This window comes from Hibiscus syriacus, unplaced genomic scaffold, assembly GCF_006381635.1.
Source record: "Hibiscus syriacus cultivar Baekdansim isolate YM2019G1 unplaced genomic scaffold, ASM638163v2 tig00110692_pilon, whole genome shotgun sequence".
In the NCBI taxonomy this organism is placed as follows: domain Eukaryota; kingdom Viridiplantae; phylum Streptophyta; class Magnoliopsida; order Malvales; family Malvaceae; genus Hibiscus; species Hibiscus syriacus.
The window spans coordinates 281,143-293,069 of NW_024062827.1; positions in this window are offsets into that span (position 1 = coordinate 281,143).

The window sequence follows — 11,927 nt, forward strand, 5'->3', positions numbered from 1 at the left end:
AAATGTTTGAGGCATTGATCCAAAAACATGTCTGTTATTATAAATAATCTTTATTGGGACAAAAGTGTTTTATCTTTTAAGAGACAACAAACATATTTAAAGATACATCCAGACTAAATCCTCTAGACCTTGAAACAAGTTGACTAGTCTTCTGCCTTCGTCTGTCACCGGTCGAATACCCTGCCGAACCGCTCCAGCCTCTCTGGATGAACCGTGAAAATGTTGAGTTGTTTTTTGTACTGGTTCCCAAAAGTATCGAATTACTGTATCTTTGGCTTTCATCCTTTGCTGAATCGGAAACTCCATTGAAATCCTCCATCAAAGGGATTATCCAAAGTTCATTTTCTTGTTTCTTGAATTTGTCGACAATGACTTGCCATATTGTTCTTGTCATCTTTGAATGGATTCTCGTGGTTAGTATTCTTTTTCTCGTCTTTCCCCTACCACCTTTGTCAACCCATTTTTGAAAAATTAACTTTTGATGTACTTGATTGTGGGCACCACGTCTTCTTGATCGAATGTGACACATAGTTGCCTTGCAGATTGTCCTCATTTTCTTTCTGAGTCTTTTCTGACCATAGTCGGACCTGAGTTCTTATCTCTTGTATTACAACCCCTTTGTCCATTAATGCAAATTATTAATGGTTAACGAACACGTTTCTTAGTGGATCAACACCTCTTTTGAATGATATAGTTGATTGAAATAAAAATAAAAGAAAGAAAAAATGAAAAGAGTTAGTAAGGTAAATATAATAATCAAAACAATCATGAAAATAAAAGTCCTACCCTACATGATATCTACCCCCACATGCTTATTATTCCTACCTGGACATGATCTCTATCCCGCAAGTTGATTTTGAACAAGTCCTAACCACATAAATTTATAGTTCACATGCTTTGAACAGAAAGTAAAGCATGAAACAAAACAACCTAGGGTTTGAAATGAGGTTTTGGGGTAGGCTCTAATTCTCCATAGCCTCTCGGTTTAGGTTCTAAAAAACGGTACCCGAGTTCTCCTTGCCGGTGCCCCCTTGGGCTTACCAGACCCTTAGTCCTAAGCCCATTACAAGCTCGTGTGGACTAAGTTAAATTCGAGAGGAAACATTCCCTTATGCCCATACGAAGAATAAATTCACACGAAGGCATAAGGTATATGAATCCCGAAGGTTACTTGCTAGGCTCATACGGAGAATAAATTCCCACGAAGGCGTCGCTTTTGCCCCCACTTAAAAGGGTTCAGAGCTCGAGTATAGAGCCTGAGATGAAAATTTTGAAAAATCTGAAATCATTAAAAAACGTCAGTACAAATATTTATTTGAAAAATAATCAAAGATAAACAATTAGAATCGAATAAATAAATTAAAATTTAAACTTGTAATTTCGCTAAAAAAGACAACCAGAAATTAATTTCGATCTGACTCACTTACCTGTCCCCAGCGGAGTCGCCAAGCTGTCGTAACCGTCTTTCGGTTGGGCCCCGAAATTGAGCTTCGACTTGAAAATATGGACTGGAGTCGCCACCGACCATTTTAAAACGAATTTAGGTGGGTCGGACACCATCTTACCTGATCTGCGTTTTTACCAGAAATGTGTCGGGTTCGGGAGTCGGTTACGGTCAAGGAAGGATTAGCACCCTTGAACCGCCCTTTCAGTACCAATTAATTTGCCGGTTGTCTTAGTTGCAAAAATTCGAAATTTAAATTAAAATTTAACATACCCGATTCAAATTACTTACAATTGATTGATTTGAATACCCTTAAAAGATAAAAACGTTAGATTCGTAGCGGAGTATAAAATCGAATTAGGATAGCAAGTGTGCAAACGTGAGAATAATAAATAAAACAAGAAAAATGGAAAATAACAAAACACGTAAAAAATAATAAAAAAATAATAAAAATAAACGAAATGAATAAAATGTTAAAAACAAATGCACAAATAAAGGGAAAATATTAATGGAGTAAAAAATAAAAAAGTAAAAAAATTAAAAAGGAATAAAAATAATGTGTACCATAAAGTAGTATTTACTAAAACAAATAAAAATAAATATAATACTAAGTAAAACAAATAAAAATAAAAATATACATGATATTAAGAAAAAAATAATAGAAAAAATAAAATAAAGTAAAAATATAATAAAATAAATAAATAATAGAATATTAAGAAAATATATATAAAAACGTATAAAATCTAATATTAAGAAAAATATATAGTAAATAGAAAAATTAATACATCTATATATATTATATATATATATATATATAATGATATAATATATAATAAAAAATAAAATAAATAAAAAAAGAGGAATATAGTAAATAAATAAAAAATACAATTAAAAATATATATATATAGGGGACGAAATTAATATAAAAGTAAAATTAAAGGGTAAATTTCAAGGTAAATTAAAGAGTAAGATTGACTTAGGGGAATATTAAATACTTTAAAAATGAACATGCCTCGGGAATAGATCTAGGTTCGAAACTTTGAAACCCCACCCCTTTTTGGTCATCGGCACAACCCACGCTTTGGGTTATTCAAACCAAATCTCAAGAAAAATAACATGCACATGCGAGAAATGAACGAATCAATGTAAAAAAAGATGCTACCTTTTATTTTATTTTCGAATTGTTTACAATAGTTTTGCCTTTGTATTTTTTCGTGCTTTCCTCTGTATCTTGTATGTAAATCGTGTGTTACAAATGGGGAGGATTACATGTATTTATAGTGAAAAAAAACTAACTATTTTTAGAATCCTATTAACAATAGAATCCTAATGCAACTAGACTCATTGCTCGGTTGTTGCACGTTTGTTGGTGTAGTTGTTGCTTTAAAAGATATGGTGGTGGAAGAGTCTCCTAGGAGATGAACTCTTGCTAGTTATATCTTTTAAGAAAATGGGTGTCTACAGATGGTCAGGGTAACTTCGGATTATAACAAACGAGGGTGAAGGATCTGTTGGTGCAGCAAGGGATCATGAAGACTTTGCGACCTACAAAGCTGGCGTCGATGGAGGAGGAAGATTGGGAAGAATTACAACAACAAGCAGCAAATCATACGATTATGCTTGGCGGAGGAGGCCATGTATCACGTCATGCATCCGTCGTCTCCAGATGAAATTTGGAGGAAGTTGAAAAGTCAGTTTATGTCCAAATCCTTAATGATAAAACTGTATCTAAAGCAGTGACTGTATGGGTTGAAGATGCAGGACGATCATGATTTGGTGTAACATGAATGTGTTCAATCAAATCATTTCTGATTTGGCTCGGCTTGATGTGAAAATTGAGGATGAAGACAGAGCGATGATTATGTTGTGTTCGTTACCTCCCTCTTATGAACACATGGTGACTACTCTTACATATGGATAAGAGACTATCAATGTTGAGGAGATTACTGCAGCCTTGTTGGCTCACAACTAGCGAAAGCAAAATGCAGGGGAAAACTCTCAAGCCGATAACTTATATGTCAATGGTAATCGAGACCTTGGACGAAAGTCAGAGAAGGCAGTGTCTGGCAAGCAGAATTCCAGATCCAAATCTAGGGATAAGAAGACAATTCACTGTTACAAGTGCAAGGAGGCGGACATATGAAGCGAGACTGTCCGAAGTTGAAAAACAGACTGATGAGAAGCGTGATGATTCATCCATGTATGTGAATGTGGTCGAGGATGACAACTCTGATTGCAGTGAGGGTGATATGCTCTCTATTTCAACGACTCAATTGAAAGATATTTGGATTCTTGATTCTGGATGTTCTTATCACATCACGCAAAATAGGGAATAGTTTTCGACATACAGGATGATTAATTATGGTTCTGTTTATTTGGGTGATGATCGATGTTACAATACTGTTGGTATTGGTGATGTCAGAATTAAGATGTATGATGGCTCTGTTCGGACGTTGAGTGATGTTCGACATATCCTAGATTTGAAGAAGAATTTGATTTCTTTGGGCACTTTGCACAAGAATGGTTTTATCCCTAAGGCTGATGAGGATAGGGAAACCATTCGAATCGTTAAAGGAGCTTTGAATGTGATGAAAGGAAAGATGATTGCAGGGAATATTTACAGATTGTTAGGGAGTACCGTTGTAGGTGGAGTTCATTCTGTTAAGTCCTGTGATGATACTACAAAACTGTGACATATGCGTCTTGCTCCTCTTAGTGAATGTGGTATGGCAGAATTACACAAAAGAAATTTGTTGCATGGTGTCAAAAACTGTAAGCTTGATCTTTGCAAGTATTGTGTTATTGTTAAACAGACTAAAGTCCGTTTCAAGACTGCGAAGCACACAACTCAAGGGATTCTTGATTATGTGCATTCTGATGTATGAGGGCCTTCCACGGCATCGTCTTTGGGTGGATCTAGGTATTATGTTACTTTTATTGACGATTTTTCACGAAATGTTTGGGTTTATTTTTTGAAACAGAAGTATGACGTTTTTGAGAAGTTCAAGCTGTGGAAAGCTAAGGTAGAAAACCAAACAGGATGAAAAATCAAGTGTTTGCGGTCTGACAATGGTACATAGTACACAGATTCACAGTTTCTACACTTCTATAAGGAGCATGGGATTAAGAGACATTTTACAGTGCGCAAGATACCATAATAAAATGGTGTTGCGGAACAGATGAACATGTCGTTGAATGAAAGAGCCAGATATTTTCGGTTTAATGCGGGGCTTCCCAAACACTTTTGGGCTGAGGCTGTTAACATGGCATGTTATCTTATCAACAGATCGCCAAGGGCATCATTGGCTGGGAAAGTTGCAGAAGATGTATGGACTGGTCATGATGTTAGTTTTGATCACTTACGGATTTTTTGTTATCCTGCTTATGTGCATGTACCTGCTGATGAGAGATCCAAACTTGATGCAAAATCGAAGGAGTGCATTTTTCTGGGTTACAAGAAATGTGTCAAAGGATTCAAGTTCTGGGATCCAGTTGCGAAGAAAATTGTGATCAGTAGAGATGTTGTTTTTGATGAACAATACATGTTGCAGCAGAAGAAATACACGACAGTGGTGGATTTCGAGCAGTTACTAGTTGAGAAACCAGAAACTTCTCAACCGACTTCTGGTGGTTCCGCTACGGATGATTTGCAGGATTATAGTCTCACTAGAGACAGGGTGAGAGAGAGACGAATATAAAGCCTCCGAACATATTGGGTTTGAAGACTTGGTCTCTTTTGCACTTACTGTTAGTAGTGATGATCCGGTTACTTTTCATGATGACATTACTAGTCAGGAAAACGATAAGTGGATGGCTGCCATGGTTGAGGAGATGGAGTCTTTGAATCACAATCGTACATGGGAGTTGGTTCGCCTTCCTGAGGGTAAGAAGCCGATTGGTTGCAAATGGGTGTATAAGAAGAAACCAACAGTAACAGAAAAAGAGGGGTAGAAGTTCAAGGCTCGTTTGGTAGCAAAGGGTTTTTCACAGCAGAAAGGAGTTGATTATGATGAAATTTTTTCTCTTGTGGTCAGGCACACTTCAATCCGAGCAGTACTTGCATTGGTGGCTAGTTGGAATTTGCATTTAGAGCAGATGGATGTTAAAATTGCTTTTTTATATGGTGATTTAGAGGAACAGATCTACATGCGGCAGCCTGAAGGTTTCACTCAACCTGGAAACGAGCATATAGTTTGTAGATTGAAGAAATCTTTATACAGGTTGAAACAGTCTCCGAGATAGTGGTATAAACAGTTTGACTCCAATATGATCAAGATTGGCTACAAGCGATGTGAGTATGATTGTTGTGTTTATGTTAAGAGCCTTGATGATGGTTCTTTTATTTTTCTGTTACTGTACATTGATGATATGTTAATTACTACGAAGAAAAATAATGATGTTATCGGTTTAAAAACTTTATTGAGTCAGGAATTTGATATGAAAGATTTAGGTGTTGCAAAGAAAATTCTTGGAATGAAAATTTGTAGGGACAGAGACTCAAGGAAACTGTGGCTATCTCAACGGGGTTATGTTGAGAAAATGCTAGAAAGGTTTGCAATGAGCAGAACAAAACCAGTAAGCACTCCATTGGCGAATCACTTTAAACTCTCATCAGAACAGTTCCCTAAGACATATAAGGAAGCTGAAGATATGGCAAATGTTTCGTATTCTAATGTTGTTGGCTGCTTGATGTATGCAATGGTATGTAGTCGTCCTGATTTAGGTCATGTTGTTAGTCAAGTTTGTAAGTACATGTCTAAACCTGGTAAGCAACATTGGGAAGTAATCAAGTGGATCTTTCGGTACTTAAAGGGTACTGTGGGACATGGAATTATTTTTGGTAGTCAGTGGGATAATCCTTTGGTTGTAGGATATGTGGATTCATACTATGCAGTGACTTGGATAATAGAAGATCTACCGACAGGGTATGTGTTTACTCTTGGTGGAGGGCCTATTTGTTGGAAGTCTATTGTTCAATCTGTTGTGGCACTATCTATAACTGAAGCTGAATACATGGCAGCGGTTGAAGCTGCAAATATGGCTTACTGGTTTAGTGAAGGAGTTGGGTGTTCAGCAAGGTGGAGTTCAGTTGCTTTGTGACAATCAAAGTGCTATTCACTTGGCTAAGAATCAGGTATATCGTGCTAGAACTAAACATATTGATGTAAGGTTCCACAAGATCAGAGAGTTGGTTGCATCTGGAGAGGTTTTGTTTCAGAAGGTACATACTAATGAGAATGCCGCTGATATGTTCACCAAGCCAATTACGACAGACAAGTTCAAGCATTGCTTGGACTTGTTGAATGTTTCGATTTGTTAAAGAAGTGAGGTAACCCAACGCACATTGAAGTTTCCAAGAGGCAGGATATTCGCCAAGGTGGAGATTTGTTAGGTATGGCATGTAATTATGTACTAGGTGTTTTATTATAAAATAGAGATGTAACATAAACCTATGAGACATTGAATAAAACTTCTAGCGTCGTTTAGGCACCGAGGATGTAAGCACATTGCCGAACCTCGTTAAAATTCTTGTGTTCTTTCGTTTTCTTTACCTGATTCTTCAACACTTTATTTTTCTTTTCTTTTTCTTTCTTTGAGTGCGGTATTTCTAAACTTGAATCAAAATTATTGGGCCACTCAATTTATCTTCATCGATCTCTATTAAAAATAACTCTTCTCTAGAAAAGACCTCATTGAAAACATATGATCTTTTCTCAATTAGACATCTATTTCTCATGGAAATCCTTATGAATTGACAAGATCTTTTCAATCACCAAATTGCCCTCTCAAAATTTTAAAGCTCGCTTCATTTGCTTCTGATACATCTGTCTATGGCATATAGCTTTTGACCTCTTTTCTTCAATGAGATTGAAATGATCATGTTGAGCTTGAGCACATTTAGCTTGGTCAAATCTCTATCTTTGCCAAAACTTGAAGTAAAAAAATCTCAACCACAATGAGTAAGGCAAAAAAACCAAATAGAAGCAGTGTTGTTCCTCATTCGAGTGCATACTATCGTTTGAAATGTATAAATGATGAAGGACAATATCCTATGATAGTTCTCATTATCCTCTCCATGTACTTTCAATGCAAAAGAACTCTAATATACTTGTAAGAGGATAATAGACACACTACTAGTCATAAAATATGCTTTGGCACTTCTTTTTATTACTTTTCAGGCTAACATATATGGTGTCAAACAATGTTTGCCATTACCAATTTGCCTGTCAAAGTTGGTGACTCCATCAAGCACTTTAGAGGAACAAGTTTGGATATCGACCAAGTAGTATGAAAATATGTATTGCCTAAACCTTCGAGTATTTCATACCAAAGCACATCATGACTTCTGGATAAAAAATTATCGGGTCTCGTAATTAATGAGCTTCTTACCCCAGTACTGGATGAGTCTCCACTTCTTCCCGGACTTGTTATGTTGCACCCAACAACACACATCTCAATGAATTTTCGAAGGCTGTCAAATAGAGGATTAATAATCTATCAGGAACTTATGCACTACTACATCTGTATTAAATCATGGCATGTTTGATTTTGACAACTTGAAGCAGCTCTATCAATTCTTGACAAAGTAGTTCAAATATTTAACAATCTCCTTTCTTATTTGTTCTCAGCTTCAGAATCTCGACTTCTTATTCGTGAAATAAAACCAAATTATCTTGCTTTTCCATCAGCCTCAATAATTTGTTATAAACCTCACATTCTACCTCATTTTTTCACTCATAGGTTTCTACTAAACACATGCGGCTCGAAATTTATCTCACGATTAGAATTCAGAAACATTCAAGCTATTAATGATTGAAACACCTGCAAAAAATTTGGAACGAACATATACATTTGGAAGAGTAATAGACATTTGTATGGGATGAACGAAATAAATAATAATAATGTAAAAAATAATAAAGAATGTAAAGAACGAAAAAGAATGTGAAATGTATAAAATGATTACCACTGGAGAAATGAAAGAAAGCATCTTTAATTGAAGAAAAGTATAATTAATATAGCAACCCTCACAAAGATTCTTTAATGCTCACGGGCAAAAGCATAAGGGTTAATTCTAAAAATTACTCTAAACTTCAACTAAAAACTACAAGAAAATTCTCTGTAATCCGATTGTTCGATTCTTTTCCAGGGGAAACGTGGTCAGATACCAATCACATATTTTCCATCCTCGACATCTTCGGGCATCTCGCTGGCATGCAGCTCCAGATTCTCCATCAGATCTTCTTCCCCAGTTATGTCCACCAACTTTGGTTCATCATTAACCTTCCCAAACTGGAAAATATTCTTCATATACTCAAAAAGACTACCCTCCCCTTTCAGGTTGACCTCTTTCTCTTCTTCTTGCCTCTTTAGCCTTTTCTTCCCTGGTTGAAAATTTGGGCCCAAATTTAGATCCAAAATGATTCTCCTTAGGGATGATAGTTTTGGCTTGGTTCTCAGCATTTATTGATGTAATGATTGGTGGAGTATTTTTCAAACTCTCTAAATTTTCCAAACTCCCACTTGCCATCAGGAAATCTAATATATGTGTTTAAGGCATCTTTAGGGTTGTATCTGCCCAATTCATTCTTAAAACTATGGGCTAGTCTCGGATTACATCCATTGAAATCCTTTTGCTTGGATTTCCCTTCTAATTCTCTTGCGCCATGTGTCCTTCACATTATTTGACTATATTAATCTCTCTTGGGATAAAGATTTATGGGCACTGAATCTTAACCCTTTTCTTTTCTACCTTGCAAATCTAAATTTCTTGCTCTAAAGGGTCCTGGAATTTTCCCTCAAGGTTGCTAGGAACCTTAGTTGAAAATTTTGGGATTCCAGTCTGGTTAATATGAGGAATTTCCTTATAGATCCACTTCTCATTCGGAGGCTACTGTGGCTGGACATACAATGGTGTAACCAATCCGACTTTGAGCATTTCTGAATGCAGTTTTCGAACGAAAAGTGGAAGGGAGGGAACTGACAACCCTGCTATTTCCTTTTATTCTCAAACTTATTACAATTACCATTCAAGCAACATATAACCATTTCAACCACACCATTTACGCGCTTTTAGAACGTAAGCACTTTAGCATTATTTATCTACGATACAAGTTTCACATAAATATCATCAAAGCATTTACACACCAAGAAAATATTACATAACTTCCTATTTACAAAATATATATACAATCAACAAGTCAAACTACATATGCCACCATGTAAGAGTTTAAACAAAAGAACATTTCACTAATGATCCCGAGAGTGACTTGTAATCCTTAGAATGCAATCTCGATATGTCTACGAATATTGAATACCTACAAAGATGTTAAACAATTACAATAATCTTGCATATCTTAGTGAGGTAACCCTAAACAACAATTAAACACTAAGAATGACAACTACGCTCAAGAGCTTATTATTGGTGCTTAATCATATGAGAAATCATCATATCAAATGGCATATCCTTCACATGAATCTTGAATACATAGTTTTTCTTGATCATTTAATATTTGAATAATAATTCATTTTAGCAATTAGCCCAATAGGATATAAGTGATTACGAATACTTGAACATCTACAAAATTACCAAATCGAAAACATAAAATAATCTTATCCTCCAACATCATCAAGACTGATCTACTTGCATACCTCTAACATCATCAAAAGACTAAAGTCTTACACAAACTTGTACATGAGCTCAGTGAACTCTATGTTATGTGACGAGTATTCGACACTCGACTTAATGTCCAAAGGCAATATAATATCATGTTTAAGCTTACTCACATGTCAAGTTACAATGTTTAACATATTAATAACGATAATAGAGATTTAAGCATAGCATATTCAAGCCTTAAGCTTTATACTTAATTCAGAGTACATTATCGAACTTCATTTTCACATACTTATCATATAGGAAAATTTAACCTTATTTTTAAAGCTGTAAAAGCCTTAACATACTTAAAGTCATACATATAATATATATATTTCATAGTATATCACAACAAAACACAATCAACTCACTATAGTCTTAAAACATAATTAAGCTTACCAAACATACATTTGACATTGTACATTACTCTATTTGAGCCAAACATCAATATTAACCTGGGCAACAAAAATTATTAAAATTTCAACTGAATAAAATATAATCAACAACAAACTCTGAACAACTACACTAATCGAAAATTCGAGACTATAGAGTGTCCCAGATCATCTTACCACTCTCAACAGTTTTGGATTTCCCTTTTCAATTTGAAATTGCTTCAATTTAATCCTTATATATCAATACAACATAACATTATCAATAATCATAGTATAATTCAATATATCACGATAACCCTAAATGACATATAACCTTAAAATGGAAAAAAGTTTAGGTATTGACCTTATCCTTGATTAAAATTGAGATAAAATATCCAATGGATTATAAATCCTTTGAACAACTAATATGAACCCCAAATTGAGACTCAATTAATAAGCTCCAAATTTTAGGCTTTTTGGACCAAAAAGGAAATTAACTTGAGTTTTGAATTGAGCACTTCAATGGAAAACTTAAGATTATTACTTTATGAAATTGGGTTTGAATTTTCATTTAGTAACTAGGATTTGCTCAAATTGTAGCCATAAAATTTTCTTTTGAAATCTTCAAAGGCGTCAATGGTGAGAGCAAGGAAGAAGAAGGCTTAATTTTATACTTTCTCTTTCCTCTTAAGTAAATTGTGGGGTTTACCCCCTTATTTTAATCATTTTCCAATTTTCTTTTAATAAGAAATAAGATACATATATCATGACTCATCTCCCAAAATAAAATAGCTTCATTACTATGCATATTATAACTTTAAATTGAAATTCAAAATAGTCCTGAACTTCTCACTTCTCAAAATTATCAATTATTCTTTTATTTCAATTAATCTTAATTCCTTTCCATTCTTATCATTTTATATTTCTAAAGCATGTTCAAATGACTATGATGTGAAAAAAGTGTGGACTGTGCTCGAATTGTCATGTGCATCACATTATCACGCTTGTATGTCAAATCAGCTGCATATATTCTTATGTTGCTATATTGATTAAATGATTATATGAATTTTCTTTTTTTCCTCTCCCGGTTATAAGGCTTCCCCTTAATTAATCCGGACCGACCCAGGTCATACATCTTGCTATGGTAGGTGAGTCTCCCAACGAGGATTTTCTAGCATACACAATAACTGAAACTCAAGATTTTTTTTAAATGATATCAAATTGCTTACCACATGAACCAAACTCGTTGGTATATGAATTTTCCTTTACAACTATATCAATTCAATATTTTACCTTTGGGAATAATTCAATATTTTACCTTTGGGAATAATTCAATACGATGTATTGTAAAATTGACAATGCGAAAAGAAAACTTGATAGCCATTATGGCTATATGATGAGCTATGTATGTTAGTTTGATGATTTAGACATGATACTCTCCAATATGATATGTGCATTTGAT